The sequence below is a fragment of the Polypterus senegalus genome, chromosome 8, assembly GCF_016835505.1.
Source record: "Polypterus senegalus isolate Bchr_013 chromosome 8, ASM1683550v1, whole genome shotgun sequence".
Lineage (NCBI taxonomy): Eukaryota > Metazoa > Chordata > Cladistia > Polypteriformes > Polypteridae > Polypterus > Polypterus senegalus.
In genome coordinates, this window is record NC_053161.1 from 99,736,568 (window position 1) to 99,753,764 (window position 17,197).

Genomic DNA, 17,197 nt, shown 5'->3' on the forward strand with positions numbered 1-17,197 from the left:
AAGGGGGTACTAGTAAACTATCTGCCATGACAGAGCGAGCTCAGTAACCATCTGCAAATCTCTTTAAAAATTGTGGAAGAACAAAAGTGACCCACTGGAGAACTAATAAAGTCATAGCATTGTAAAATGATGTCTCTGTTTGGTTTAACTTCACCCTTATCCTGAGTATGATTTCATCCATTTTCTACATTTGCAGTATCTCCTTAAATAATTCAAGAAGGAGGATGCAAAGACATGAGCACTTATAAGACAAACCCCTGCTTAATTAAAAAGATACTGTGCATAAATACCATCCATTTTCATTTGCAGATTATTTACAAATTAAACTAAAAAAGTACAACACCACAATTTATGCAATCTTAAAAACAGTTCAGATATGGTGGCCAGGTCTGAATTGCAAGACCCAAAATAACTATATAAGAGTCACTAAGTAGAAGGAGCTCTTCATCTGAATGGAGTCCAGATTAAAGCATTACAGTTTACATGTTTTCACATAATTTGCAACTTTCAATTAGAGAGTTGTTTTGTAAAATTTACCTTGAAAATAGAATTTACTGTTTGTATGGTTAACAACAGCAGTATCCTGTGAGCTACTGACCTGAGGAACACTAATCGTTGTAATAAAGAAATACATTTTCAGGAAACAGGTCAAATAATGAGTTTTATTTAAACACAAATTAAAATGATTTCTAGCCTTAATGGGTTTGAATAGGTAGAAATGTACTTGGGTATTATTCACAAATTTAATAATTCTCATTAAACTAGCAACATTAAATATTTATTGCAGAAATGATCTATTGGATTTAGTATTAAATTGTTCTGTTACTTCTTTTGTGGTTATACAATTATTACAGCTATAGTGTGGTTTTTAGAACACAAAAGGTGGAAATAACATTACATTAATCCCTCCAATACAGGATACAAGGCTCAATCCAAAATTAGAAATGGCTGAAAGAGCAAACGCTTAAGAGAAAATTAAAGAGATTATATAGAGAATTACATACTTAAATGCTATGTCAATGCACTAGCCTGAAAGTCTACGACATTAGATTTTATTACTTGACTATCTCAGAAGTAAATTTTTCATGAACCAATCCATCCATCTATTATACCACCTACTTAATCAAATTCAGGGTCATGGAGGCTGGAATCTAATTCAGCAGCATAAGACTCAAAGCAGGAACTAATCTTTCTTAGGGTGTCACTCGGACACACCCATATTCACCTACTATATACGATTCAGATTAAGTCAATCTTTATTTTAGATCACTTTTCACAGCAGCCAGCATCACAAGGTGCATTTCACAGTAAAAAATAGTAAATCATAATGAGGATAATAAAGCAAAAAAAAAACACACAACTCTGGTATACATGAGGGAGTTGTTAAATTATAAAGTAATAAGCTGCATCATATGCTATCAAGCAGGCAATTCCCAAACTGGTTTTGCAGAGACACATGCTTAGAATTTACACACACAAAAATGTCATTCAAATGCCCTCTTGTATAAGAGCATATTTTGAAAGATGGAAATGACACCAGTAACTAAACATTCCAGTTATGATACGTATGATGCCCTGGGTGCCCGCAACCTTGTCATCTCCCGTCTCCTGTAGTCCTGAACTGTGGCGGACTAGGACAATCACACAGCACACAGCTTATATTCACAATCAAGAGTCCAAAACGTGCAGTGCAATTATTCAAATAAATAAATAAATAAATAATAAAAACTGTGCATTTCTGGAAATTAAAATCAAATCAACCAATTTCAACAAACAAATTAAAGATCAGGATTAAAAGCAAAAGTCCGCTAATCTTTCCATCTTGCCTTTTGAGCCCCAATATGCCTTTCTTTCAGTCCAGTCTTCCCTGCTCACCATACTGGCCTGCTCAGCACAGCCAAGACACCAGTGAGCATGGTCAACCATCTTTGGCACTTGTCTTCACCACCATTCTTCAGCATATGTAGGGACCTAGTGAACCTGTTTCTTCATCCAACCATCATCTTTCATGACATGTAGGACAACCATCAGAGGAATTAGCTGCTACTGCTTCTAGTATAACTCAACAGGAGCAACTCCAACATTAAAGTGCTGTTCCTCTCCCTCTACTCAGGTCATCTTGACCACCATGCCTCTTTTTCTCCACACTGGCTCACACCCAATCCTGGCATTCTCTCTCTTTCCATCTCCATCATGGTTTTACCTCTACCCTTTCTCTGTCTTTTTTTCTTTTCTCTTTCACACTTCCCCTTTTGGTTTTTAATCAAATCTTTTTATACCCTGCAAGTGCAGGTGCACCAAACAATCCACGAAGACTTAATGAGGGATGGCCGCATGAACTACATTTATGCACATAACATGCATTTAGAGAATTCCCTCATTAACTTCTCTGCATTTGATAGCTTTCTTCCTGCACACTTACACTCCTGGGCTCTGAACTGCACCCCTACTAAAAGCCATGCACCACCACTGACCACAGATTCCCTTTACCACATTAAGGTTCAGGTTGTAATTATTTTCTGACATAGTTACACTTAAATAAAAAAAATACAAGTAGCTACAATTTTTTAAAATATGTATTGAATCATTTTTGGTTATTAAGGGGCACCTAATTTCTACCTTTTCCTTCACATGTTTAACACACATAAATTAGCTCATATCTCACTCAAAAAGAGGCAATTAAAAATGACAACTGATCCAATTCCATGTTCACACTCCACCCCATTATTCAAAAGGACATATCCACTGCTCAGACTGGTAGAACCTGAAAAACAGTGAGACTGAAGAGTCTGTCAGAAGGAAATGTTTTTAGTGATTCATCAAGTGTCCAGCCAGAGATCAAACTTTATTTGCACTTCAAACACAAGGTTATAATCAGTTGATATTTTAATGGAGACACAAATAATGAGCCTTCCCTATGCTCTGGTGTTCACTGTTTGAATCCGTTTGTCTGTGCCTACAAGGCAGCGGAACATCATGGAAGAAACTGACTTTCAGTTTTGGGTTTCTGTAGCAGACCTAAATAATATAATTTTTCTACCTTCAGTCAGATCTTATGAGAAACAGTCTTCTTTTCACCATTTTAATTAAGTTGAAACAGACTCTACTAATGGAGAAGTAAAAGTAAATGAAAAGGCTCTCTTTGCCATCTATGCTACATTCACATATTTTAATAAGATGAGAAAGTTAATGTAGCAGATGGGTTGTTGGAATTTAGTAAAAAGCTGCAGGAGTTTATATAAACATAATCCGTAAAGATCTGGGACTTTTATCCATCCACCCATTATCCAACCCACTATATCCTAACACAGGATCACGGGGTTTCTGCTGGAGCCAATCCCAGCCAACGCAGGGGGCAAGGCAGGAACAAACCCCAGGCAGGCACCAGCCCACCGCAGGGCACACACACACACACACACATACACTAGGGACAATTTAGAATTGCTAATGCACCTAACCTGCATGTCTTTGGACTGTGGGAGGAGACCGGAGCACCAGGAGGAAACCCACGCAGACATGGGAAGAGCATGCAAACTCCACGTAGGAAGGACCTGGGAAGCGAACCCAGGTTTCCTTACAGCGAGGCGGCAGCGCTCTGGAACTTTTAGTTAAGATTAATTCAGGCAGTCTTTTTTTTGTTTTTTGGTGTACTTAACAATAGTTAGTAACCACTAAATATCATGATTCAAATATTCTTCATGGTGGGCTGTATTCCTTTAAATATATATTTCCATTCAAAAAGTTACATTTTATTTAGTGTCAAAGACCAAAGTAGTGTTGATGATTCCCATCTAATTTAGTTACACTTTGGATATAATATAGCAGCACTCCCAGTGCTTCCTTCAATTTCTTCTTGCAGCACAAAATACTTATTTAGTAGTGCTGAATCCGTGCCAGACAATATGCCAAACTTCTTTTAAATAACAATTGCCAGTATTTGATGCCTTGCTGTAATGATACAGGCTTAAAATATGCAATACTCTTGTTCATCTTGCAGTCTTTCCTGCCATTTAGCAAATGGGATCAAACAAAACCATACTATACCATTTTCTAAGTCTGCTGAATCCTGAGAATTGTCGTGAAAGGCTGAAACCTTTCCCAGCAAGCACAGGGCAAAAAAACACAGCCCATCACAGGGTGAACACAAAAACACACAAGTTAATTTAGTGTTGTCAATTTAGATAAACTGCAGGTCTTTGGATTGTCAGAGGAAACCAGTGCAGACACAGGGAGATCATGCAAACTTCATGCTATTTGGTATTTTTCAAGTCAAACTTATTTCTTCACAATCATTGCATATATCTATTTGCCGCATGAAGTTGTGTTCTAAACTTAAAATAAAAATAAAAACAAAAAACAGCTTGCTATAGCATTTTATAAAGGAGATTATGGGTACTGGTGTCCCTTTATGAATAAAAAGGCTTAATATATAAAGTGATAAAAGGTCTGTCTATCCATCCGGTATCCATGCGCTTGCCCAAGTATAATATGAAAAGGGCTAGAATGTTCAATGAAGAAAGGCAACAAGACAGACAAAAAAAGAGGGATGTCAGGGCTAGAATGTCTGATGAAAAAAAGGCAACAATGTACCAAGAAAGAAGGAGGCAAAGGTGGAACTTGTAAAAACGAGGTTCATAAATGCATGATGTGACTGAAACAGACAGACTTATTGTACCATTAAGCCCGTTTTAATAAACGGACATTATGCTAGGCTATGTAATATATACCATGATTGTGACTTTTAAAACCAAAGTTTGTTTTTTGCACTACACACACCACCATGGAGTAGGCTGCTGATTCTTGCTGAAGGTAGCACATTTGAAAAAACAAAGAAAAGAAGCAGTCTATGTGCTCCTACCATTTTGTGGAAAAAGGCCCACCCCTGGAGAGTCCTAGTGTAATATTAAAAACAAAACAAAAAAAAAAAAGATATTGAAAATTTTGCAAGCCTGGCACTGTTAAGCAAAAGCTTGGCTCCACCACTGCACAGCTTTAGAGTGTGCTATGCAAACCATATAATTTGCATGCTTGTTCCATGTCATCATGGGGTGTCCATTTACTGCTGAAAGCAACAATACAATAATACTCTAGATTGGATGCATTACTGTTTCAATTTGGGCAGTTCATGACCAATATATTGTGTTGTCAAATCATAACCTGATCCAGTTCTGTGCTGTGGGAATACTGGTATACTTAGTTTTTCAATATTGCACAACCCCCAATTAGTGATAAAACAAAGTATTTAAAATATCGTAGTTCATCGTTTGTAGCCATTTGCACAATTCATCCTCACAGTTTGTCAGCCAGTGTGAATCTAGGATCATTACACCATCCAACCATAATGATTCAGACACAAATCTGTAGATGCTGCGATAGTGCACTTCAAGACACAAGCAAAAATACCCTAACACACTAGTACAAAGATAGGGTGGCTGGCAACTGCAAACTAACTAGCACAATTTTGGGATGTTACAGCAAACTTAAAATATCCCGGTTGACCAGACATGGCAAGATCATAATAATCAGCCTGGAATTAAACACCAAATGATACTGATTTCAAGCAGTTAAAACAAATAATGTGTCACTTTACTGCCAACAGTAATAACCAGAAGTACCACTGTATGGAAAAAGTACTTCCAAGTATAAAATAGGATCATTAAGTGCTCTTAACTTATGGAAAGCATCCTTCTTTCCCTGTCATTCATATAAATCCAATTTTACCATATATTATCTAGCAAATTCACATATATGCATAATAATTTTCCTCCTTGGATATAATATTAAGCTGCTATTTTATGCATCTTATTCAGCAGTATACAATGTAAACATTATGTGATGATCATCATCTGTGTTCATTAGTACAGAAGTAGATTGATTCATTTAGTGAACGTTAGATGGCAAGAACATGTTTTACCTAAAACACACTAGAAATACAGTATGTAAATCAGAATCTAAGCCCAATGATTATCAGACATTAAGACAATCTAATGTATTTCTTTTATATAACATAACTTATGTATAGCAGAAAGAATAAAACAAAAACAGAACTGTTTCGGAAAACATGGCATAGCTATTTTGAGTTAGGACAAAGAGATTTTTCTATTAAGAAATACAAACTACATTGGAGAATGTAAAACACTGCCAATCTCCTATACCAAAACCAACTAAACACCTGTTCTGTGAGACAATCCTTGGGGGGAGTGGGGAGTTAAGGTACTTCAAATAGTCTTTTGTTTTAAACAGAGGCTTGATTAATTTAGCTTACCCATAGCCTTCATTACCACAATCGCTTGTGATATTTTGTTGAACTAGTTTTGACAATGCAAAAACATTTCAGAACATTTGCACTAGTTAAAAAAATGCTGCTGTTCTAAACTGCTAAAAATCAATAATTATTTATCCTTTTTATTGATAACCATAATATCACTGTAGTCTAACATTATAATGATTATTTAATATGACATGAATTATAACTAAATCTTTCATACATTATAAGGTTTTTATTTATAGAAATATGATAGATAATCAAAAGGTTTTGGAACACAATTTTATGCAAGTAATTTATCACAGAAATATTTCAGCATACTCTGTGGTCAACAAGATGTACTGTATTTGCTCTTCATTTTTCTACATAATCTTGTCAAATTCAGCAGTCAGGCACCAGTGAGATATAAGAGCATGCATCTCCTTCTTGCACTATTCTAAATCCTGCAATTGCAGCCAGAACTTCCATAATCATCTTACTAGTCCTTGATCTTAGAATCAGTCATTCTATGTAATTTAGCGATGCCCAACAATTAATAATGCTTTCATCAACAACATGATCTGCATATACATTTTGTAATCACCTTTAAATGTTTATCACCGATTTTTGCTCTTCCACAAAAACAAACTAAATGGCACATCACCACACATTGACATTTTAAGGGCCAATTACACACATGCTAGGAAACATTGTTTGGTGGTAGCAGCAAATGGGACATTCCCAGTTAGAATTAGAACTAGAATTAGAACAATCTAGACGAGAACAGGCCATTCAGCCCAACAAAGCTCGCCAGTCCTATCCACTTGCTTCCTCCAAGAAAACATCAAGTCGAGTTTTGAAAGTCCCTAACGTCTTACTGTCTACCACACTACTTGGTAGCTTATTCCAAGTGTCTATCGTTCTTTGTGTAAAGAAAAACTTCCTAATGTTTGTGCGAAATTTACCCTTAACAAGTTTCCAACTGTGTCCCCGTGTTCTTGATGAGCTCATTTTAAAATACAAGTCTCGATCCACTGTACTAATTCACTTCATAATTTTAAACACTTCAATCATGTCACCTCTTAATCTTCTTTTGCTTAAACTGTAAAGGCTCAGCTATTTTAATCTTTCCTTATAATTCAACCCCTGTAGCCCTGGAATCAGCCTAGTCGCTCTTCTCCGGACCTTTTCTAGCGCTGCTATGTCCTTTTTGTAGCCTGGAGACCAAAACTGCACACAGTACTCAAGATGAGGCCTCACCAGTGCATTATAAAGGTTGAGCATAACCTCCTTGGACTTGTACTCCACAGATCGTGCTATATAACCTAACATTCTGTTAGCCTTCTTAATGGCTTCTGAACACTGTTTGGAAGTTGATAGCTTGGAGTCCACTATGACTCCTAAATCCTTCTCATAAGGTGTACTCTCGATTTTTCGACCGCCTATTGTGTATTCAAACCTAATATTTTTACTTCCTATGTGTAATACTTTACATTTACTGACATTAAATTTCATCTGCCACAAATCTGCCCAAGCCTGTATGCTATCCAAGTCCTTCTGTAATGATATAACGGATTCCAAATTATCTGCTAATCCACCTATCTTGGTATCATCTGCAAACTTAACCAGCTTGTTACTTATATTCCTATCTAAATCATTTATATATATTAAAAATAGCAGCGCCCTAGCACTGACCCCTGTGGAACACCACTCTTAACATCGCCAGTTCTGATGAGGTTCCTCGCACCATCACCCTCTGCTTCCTGTGTCTGAGCCAATTCTGCACCCATCTAAAAACATCACCCTGAATTCCCACTTCTTTTAACTTGATGCCCAACCTCTCATGTGGCACCTTATCAAATGCTTTCTGAAAGTCCAGATAAATAATATCATAAGCTCCACTTTGATCGTATCCTTTTGTTGCCTCCTCATAGAATTCCAACATGTTAGTAAAACACGACCTCCCTCTTCTGAACCCATGCTGACTGTTCAGAATAACTCCTGTCCTTGTCATGTGTTGCTCAATCTTATCCTTAATAATTCCTTCCATTAATTTTCCTGTGATGCTTGTTGCTTACTGGCCTATAGTTGCTTGGATCTGCCCTGTCACCCTTTTTATATAATGGGATGATATTTGCCATTTTCCAGTCCTTTGGAATCTCTCCAGTGCACAGTGACTTCCTAAAAATATGTGTCAAGGGTTTATATATGTACTCACTAGCCTCCTTAAGAACACGAGGATAAATATTATCTGGGCCTGGTGATTTGTTTGATTTCATCTTATTTAATCTGAGCAGCACTTCTCCCTCTACAATTTCCAAATCCCTCAGTACCTCCTTAGTAGTTGTTTACCTCTGGCAGGTTATCCACTTGCTCACTTGTAAACACCTCAGAAAAATGTAAGTTTAGGGCATCTGCTATTTCATTGTCTGTATCTTTTAATTCCCTTTACTATTCCTGATGAACTTGACCTCCTCCTTAACTGTTCTTTTACTACTAAAATACTGAAAGAATCTCTTGGGGTCTTCTTTCGCCTTATCTGCTATATTCCTCTCCAACTGTCTTTTAGCCTCTCTGATATCCTTCTTAATGGTTGCCCTCATTTTCTCATACACGCTACGGTTCTCTTTGCAGTCATTAGTCTTATATGCCTTATACAGCAGTTTTTTCCTTTGCAACTTCTTTTTTAAATCTTTATTAATCCATCGTGGAGTTTTTTAGTTTCCTATTACTTCCAAATTTAGGTATGTATCTGTCCTGCATTACATGTAAAACATTTTAAACCTGTTCCACTGCTCCTCGACTGTCTCCACATTTAAAAGCTTATCCCAGTCTATCCTACTTAGACTTTGTCGCATCTGCTCAAAATTAGCCCTACTAAAGTTCAACTTAACAATTTTAGTCTTTGCATCTGTACTCTTACAAAATACTGAGAATTGTATTACATTATGGTCACTTGACCCTAGTGGTTCAATCACCTCTACACCCTCAATTCTATCCTGATTATTACAGAATACTAAATCCAGACAGGCTTCACCCCTTGTTGGTGCTTTAACATGCTGTGTTAAAAAACAGTCGCTGATTACTTCTAAAACTCCTGCTCTTGTGCTCCTCCATCTGTAAGGTTATCCCAGTTAATATTTGGATAATTAAAGTCCCCACGACTATAATATCCCCCTGTAAACTTGCCTTTTTGATATTACTAAAAAGATGTGTGTTGAAATTACTGTCTGAATTGGGTGGTCTATAACACACTCCTAAAATCAGACCTTTTTCCCTAATATTTTCCAGGCGAAGCCACATGTCCTCACTAAGATGGGGCTCATCATCCAACTGAAGATGACTTACATTTAATCCCTGTTTGGCATAAACAGCAACCCCACCTCCTTTTCTGTTCTGTCTATCCTTCCTAAAAAATGTGTATCCCTCTATGTTACACTCATCCCCATCTTTGTTATTTAGCCAGGTTTCCGTTATTGCTATAATATCATAATTGTGCTCTGCTACATACAACTCCAACTCACTTACCTTATTTTTGATACTTCTAGCATTAAGGCAAGCTATTTTTAATGTGTTAATCCTTCTATCTTTACGTGTTTGCTTAAAATTAGTTAACTACAGAACAATTAGTTAACTACAGAACAAGTTGTGGACCTTTCCTATTAGTTTTGACAAAAGAGTAGATAATGTTGCAAGTTTTACAGAATTGCTAAGTGAAAAAAAAGACAACTTTCTTATGATGGGAGGTGGGGTGACCTGCAATCATCCTGATTTCAAGTCAGTTTAGCGTTTCTTCACTTTGTAGAAAATTTTTCTCTAACGTTTTGTGATAATACAAAATAAATGACAACTTAAACCAAGTAGATTTACAGGGGCCCCTGGGGTCAGATTAATTTTGCATTTTTTCACTGCAAAACATTTTTGGGTTTTCATTAGTTAACAAAGCCAACCTGTTGTCACTTAAGGAACTGGCTGATAAGACAAGACTGACTAACTTCATTTATTTTAAGGCAAAGTACCTTTGACATATGACTTACTGATGGTGTAGTGCATGGTGGCTGGCTTGTTTATAAAGGTAATTGGTTGAACCCTCCATTTTTTATGTATATAAATATCAATCATGGCATTCATTACATATGCCAGGTGATAATGGGTACCCACACAGACGCAGACATCTTACACTTTTCTGACCACCAGAGTGCAGAGGAGAGGCACCACAGTGCTGCACTCACTCACTTAGCACACTCAGTTATGGAGCGCAGGTGGGTCAATGAAGGTCTTTAGCACCATGACTGTAAAATGTACCAGGTTAATTTGCTTCATTCATACATGAGTGTTTCAGGGCAACAAACAAGCGAAGTTAGAAGTGCATTCATGTATGCACTTTTTGCAAGATGATTGTAATTTTAGGTAAGGTAAATTGTGTAGAAATGGGCATATACCAGGTGTTATAAATCACTTTTTTTGTACGTTGAAATGCTTCCCAGCAGCATAAGGCGCAAGGTAGATGCTAACCCTGGAAGGGGTGCCAGCCCACTTCACTTAAAAATCTGTTTATTTTAGTTGTGTAAATTAAGCTAACATTTGCCCCTCCTGGACCCTGTGATTATCATAGGTGACTGTATGCTGAGGGTGCAGACCTATAAATACCTGGGAGTGCAGCTGGATGATGAATTGGACTGGACTGCCAATACTGATGCTCTGTACAAGAGAGGACAGAGCCGACTATACTTCCTTAGAAGGCTGGTGTCCTTCAACATCTGTAATAAGACGCTGCAGATGTTCTATCAGACGGTTATGGCGAGTGCCCTATTCTACGCAGTGGTGTGCTGGGGAGGCAACATAAAGCAGGACACCTCACGCCTGGACAAACTGGTGAGGAAGGCAGGCTCTATTGTAGGCATGGAGCTGGATAGTTTGACATCCGTGGCAGAGCGACGGGCGCTGAGCAGGCTCCTGTCAATAATGAAGAATCCACTGAACAGTATCATCACCAGACAGAGGAGCAGCATCAGCAACAGACTGCTGCCACTGCCCTGCTCCACTGACAGACCGAGGAGATCGTTCCTCCTCCACACTATGCGACTCTTCAATTCCACCCATTGGTAAACGCTAACATTATACAAAGTTAATGTCTGTTATACCTGCATTTTTATCACTCTTTAATTTAATATTGTTCTTTATGTATGCTGCTGGAGAATGTGAATTACCCCTTGGGATTAATAATCCATCTATCTATGTCTTGATTTGAGACTATGAAAACTTTTGAGCTCTGCAATAATTAAAGCCTTACTTTTACTCAGCCAGCTCAGTAGCATAGCCTTGAGTAAGACAGTCATGTTATTCATAACGTGGTTCCATTTATCAACTACACATTACAAACTCTCTCTTCTCTGCAACACAATCAGATCATTTTTATCACTCTTTAATTTAATATTGTTCTTTATGTATGCTGCTGCTGGAATATGTGAATTTCCCCTTGGAATTAATAAAGTATCTAACATTTATGCATTTGAAATGAGGAACAAACTGGAGAACACAGAGGACAGCTCAGGTGGACACAGGACAAACATGTAAAATTAGGACTATATCATGGTAGGCAAATTGAAATATTGCTGAAAGTCACTAAACAAAAAAAAAGTTAATTATTTTTCTACATTCCTAGGTTTTGATGTCAGACACTGATACAAAATAAAACCTTAGGGTTAAGCCACTCTTAATAAGATATATTTACATTTACAGAAATGATGAAAATCTCATGAATATTTAATCAACGGAATAAAACACCATCAGGTCATCCTGCACTTCTCTACATTTTTGCTGGTGCATATTCATAAATGTTTTCAACCTCACATTGGAACACTTTATTTGCTTTAAATGCTCCAAGGTGAAGGAAAAAAAACAGAAGAAGAAAAGGCAGCTAGCACCATATGTGCATCTTCAAGTAACACAAGAAATTCAAAAAGAGCGAGGTCTGAAAACCTTTTGAAAGTGATTCAGGGTAGCAGGCTATACACTACATAGTCACATTATCGTTTAAGACAACATAGAAGAAACCCATTTCCTTTAATACAAAAGCTTGTTTGCTTGTAAAACAACCCTTTTAAAAAAAAAAAGACTTTGTGGAGTAACATTAATGGCAGTTAGAGAAATATCTTGTGCAGAACAGCTACATTAAATTTGTAAAAGTAAAAAGTAAGGATGACTTAAAAAAAAAAAAGGGAAAATATCAAGATACAGACTTTTTTTTATAGATGTATTATATACACTGTGCTTGCATTCTACAACATATAAAATACCAGTACTTATTTGTTTTATTATTTATTTATCTGTGTTGGATCTTCCCATTTTATAAAACTCCCTTAACTGAACTGAATATGGATGACATTAATATTAAAGAAGGTTATGCCAATAACCTAGTTGAGCAGATAACATACAGCGTATCAGCATCTAGTGGTTAACACTTACCGCAATGTACAGATGCAATCTCAAATGATCTGAAAAAAAGTTTAAAAAAACACCACATGCAGTGTTCATATATTGTACTGGCAAGTGTTTTGATGTCTGTAATCATCTATGGAGAATATTCTTACTTCCATCTTATGCTTAATTAAATCTAAAATTAGATTACTTCTATGGGAACTTTTTTTTTTTTTTAATCATTTCTTCACTTACATTCTGCCAGGTTTTCAGTTGTGCTAAATGCTGCAAAATGAGTGAGAATGTCCTTGTCTCACTAACTTCCTCTACTATGTCTTTAGTACTGTGGCCCAAAAAACTGCATTAGACTTAGATGGTATGGTAGGCAAAACCTCGTGGGATATAATGCTCATGATATTAATTGATGATTAAATGATTAATAATAAAAAAAAAAAAAAACACACATTGCTTAATCCAATTATGGTAAAACAATAGGACTACACAAGTTTGGAAGACAGACCAATCAGTCCAAAAAAGATCAAGAATCTGATTCAACTAGATTCTTCATTAGGGAAATTTTCACAAGGCAATCAAACTTGACACCTGTCCAGACTGTCACAATTTTGTATGAAGGTCGTATATTAAAATTAATACATTTTATTTATAGAAGTACCTTTCCCATGCTCAAAGTTATTCACAGAGATGTATAATGAACTGGGAAAAAGCAGAAAAAAAAAAAGATCAAATATATAACGCTGGATGCAAAATAATATCAGCATAAAACACTAAATAAAGATAAATACATAAAACACAAAGCGCTGAATCAGGATAAGATACAATAAACCAGTATAAAATACAAATACTACAAGAAAACCCTGAACAAATAAACTTGTGATACATATTCAAATTATCTTGAGCACCTGGACAGAGAGCGTAAACTGAAAGGAAGGTCTGAAAGTCAGGGTAAGTTAAGTCTTCCTGAACAAATGAGTGAACTTTTAAAAGAATGAATCATGTCAGCTGATTGGGAGGTCATTCCAAACTCCTGGCACTATAAACATGAAGGCTACATCACCCAAAGAGCACAGTTTAGTTTGGGGCACAAGATGTTTGCCGGAATCAGTAGACCCTAGTGGGTGAACAGGAACATTGTGATGGAGAAGGTTACTCATGTTGTCCAGTGTGAGGCTCTTTAAAAGCTTTATAGGTTGTGAATGTATTTTTAATCTTATGTGCTCGCTGCTATGGATCTGTGTAAGGAGTCTTGCAGCAGAGTTTTGAAGCAAACAGGAGCTACGATAACAGATTAGAGGAACACATGCGAGCAGGTAGTTATAGTAGTTGATATAGGATGTAATAAAGGCATGGACAAATTTCTCAGCATCAGAAAAGGGGAAGAATGAGCAAACATTGCATATGTTACAGAAATGGAAGAAAGAAGGTCACTTAATGTGGTTTATGTGGGCAGAATAAGAAAGGGAGGAATCAAAAATGACAGTAAGATTCTTTGCGGAAGGTGTGACCATTTCAACACCAATAGTGATTGAAAAGAAGCTCACTTTCTTAAGTTGAGCTTTAATGCCAAACGGTATGGCTTCAGCATTGTTGCAGTTTCATTTTAAATAGTTATGTCCCACTTTTAACAATGAAAATCATCCAAGACTCATCCACAATAAAATTACTTCCCAGTCCAAAGCTGCAAATAATATGGCCAACAGGAAGCATGTAGATGCAAAACAGCAGAGGGCCGAGGACAAAGCATTGAGGAACTCCTTCTGTGACTGAAGCTGTGCAGGTCCAGCGGTTGTCAAGACTAAAAAACATAAAAATGTTTATTGGTCATATAGGACTTAAACCACTGAAGGGCAGTGCCCTCCCGAAACCCTGAATGTTCTTCATTCTTGACAATTGAATATCCTGCACTGGGGTCTAACAGAATTAATGTGCTGGTTTGCCCAGAGTCTGTTGCCATAAGCAAATCATTAGTTACGTAAATCAGTGCAGTGCCCTGAAACCAGACTGTTCAGGTGTTCCTCATGCATTTTTCTCCTACATTCCAAAAAGGTGTGTTAGGAGAACCACTGACTTTAACTTGCTGGCATACGGTTGCGTATGACAGAACAAGATCTTGCCCAGTTTTGTTTTTCCACCTTGTGGCTTAAGTTGGTTTAAAAATAAACTGGTACACATGGTTGCTTTGATGGGTTTTCTCACCTGCCTATTAAACATACAGGACAAACAGTACAGAAGTGAGTACATAAAATAGATTGATTAAACAGGTTGATTAACATTGATCGTGCTGTAACCGAGTATTTCAATCACCTTAGCCAGGTAATTAAACAGGGGACTGCCATTAACTATTCTTCTAAGTCTCTTCTCTGTGTAATGCACTTTGATTCGCCAATCCGGTTAGGCGTTTTCTGGAAGCCCGAGGAAAAAAGCTATACGGAAGAATTCCAGATGGATAGTTGCTCTCTGAGGCACCTTCATCTGACAGTCTTTGCTCAAGTACATCTCTTACCATTAAACGGGAATTAGGCAGGTGCCAACTGCAAAAGTAATAGGATCATGGTTTTAACACCGAACGTCTGCCACTCTGGATATGGACACTGCCCGTCGGCAGACGTTAAGCTGTCTGCTTAACCGACTGCCCAGGTCAACTGCGTGTGCTCCGGAGATACAAGGGCGGACTTGGCAGCCACCACCCGAGCAGCACGCGCCACAATAAAGTCCCGCAAAACAACTTGACAGTCGCACAGTGCTCTTCATTCACTACCACGGAAACTCAGCAAAATTCCAACCGTTAACAATGCGAAATTTAATTTAGTTTGAGAAATATGCCCGGTTACAAAACCAACAATACAGCCCTTGTTAGAAAAACACGAGTAACTAATAGTCCACATACTCGAGAGTCATTACGTAGGCCCTTGAACATGCTGCCTAATGCGATTTAACATTAAGGCGATATTTATCTGATTAACAAAAATGAGAAATAAATCACTTTAGTGACAGGACTGGATTTAACCCTTTCTTCAGGTTGTGTTTCTTCACCCCCCCCTCCACAGCGTAAACAAGGTTTCACTATGAATGTGACAGTCCAATAATGCGGACTCGCCCATCCGTGGTACACATTACAACTTGCAACATAATAAAACAGGTAATTTTCAATGTGAAAAATAAACAAAAACAAAAAACTTACCAAAATAGATACATCTAAAAACGTTTGATGTGTTTTCGTATCCTGAGCTGCACCAACCGCTGAACTTAACAGTGAATCGGGTCAGCTGGTAAATTAAGGGCGCACGCGCTTAAAGGCGACGTCTACGGAGCCGAGATTCTTTTATGTCGACAAATATCTTAGGCTTGGCGCGTTAAAAATAAACTCGCCACTCATCACTTCAGTATTGTTCGTTAAATAAAAATTAGTTATACAAAATATAATGTTTAAATTTTATTGTTACTTATTAACTTATATACCTTATACGGCCACTTTAAATATGTACACAAACAGTTGTGTTAAAAAAGTAAGTATACCACATGAAATGTTTTTTTCTTTTTTAACATATGTGGACATATAAAGATTTGATCTTCATTTAGACAATATCTATAGATAAGGATGATATAATATAACAAACATCATGCCACATTATATTAGATAAACTTTATTAATCCTTATCGGAAATTCACATGCAAAAAGTATCAGAAACATAAGAACAAGGATACAGACTCACAGGACAAACAATACAGCCAATCAAACAATCGATATGTAAATAAATAAATATTGCTCAGATATTTCAAAATGGTGTTTCAAAATAATTTTAATGAGTGCCCTGGGATGAAGCATTGAAATGCCTGATGGCAGTGGACAGAAAAGACACCTAGAGGCGCTTATTATCACACCATGGTGGAATGAGCCTGTGGCTAAAAATGCTCCAAGAAAGGAGGAGAAGGAGATTTTTCATGATGGCATCCAGTTTTCCCATTATCTGCTTTTCCACAACAGCTTCCAGTTTGTTTAGGGTTTTCCCTCATAATGGTGCAGGCTTTCCTGATAAGTTTGTTCAGGCATTGGGCTTCTTTTGAGCTCAGGTTGCTTCCACAGGAGACCACAGCATATACTATCAGACTGGCTACTATGGACTAATAGAACTTTTCCAGTAGTTTGTTGCATGCATAACAAGACCTGAGTCTCCTTAGCAAGTGCAGTCTGGTCTGGCCCTTCTTATACAGTCCCACTGTGTTGTCAGACCAGTCTATTTTGTTGCTTATATGGACCCCTAGGTACTTGTAGCTCTGCACTACTCCCACATCCACCCCCTGGATGATGACAGGTCTCGGAGGCTCCTTGTTACACCTAAAGTCCACCACAAGCTCTTTTGTCTTGTTAATGTTAAGTTTAATGTTGCTGTTCCTACACCACAACATGAAGTATATATGGAAAATGTAAATACAACTCTCACTACCTTAATTTCCTAAAACTAGAATCAGGTGCACTCAGGTGCAAATGATCAGAACATCATTAGTGAGGATCCT

General features: G+C 37.3%; 1 protein-coding gene across 1 annotated transcript in view; it reads right to left on the reverse strand.

The window, feature by feature from the left end:
• The window catches only part of tmem243b (transmembrane protein 243, mitochondrial b), a 30,863-nt gene extending 14,891 nt beyond the window's left edge, over positions 1 to 15,972 (reverse strand). The window contains exon 1 of the mRNA XM_039761480.1: positions 15,864 to 15,972. The gene's annotated coding sequence lies outside the window, so the exon portion shown is untranslated. The remainder of the gene's footprint in view (positions 1 to 15,863) is intronic.
• Between the last annotated feature and the right edge of the window lie 1,225 nt (positions 15,973 to 17,197).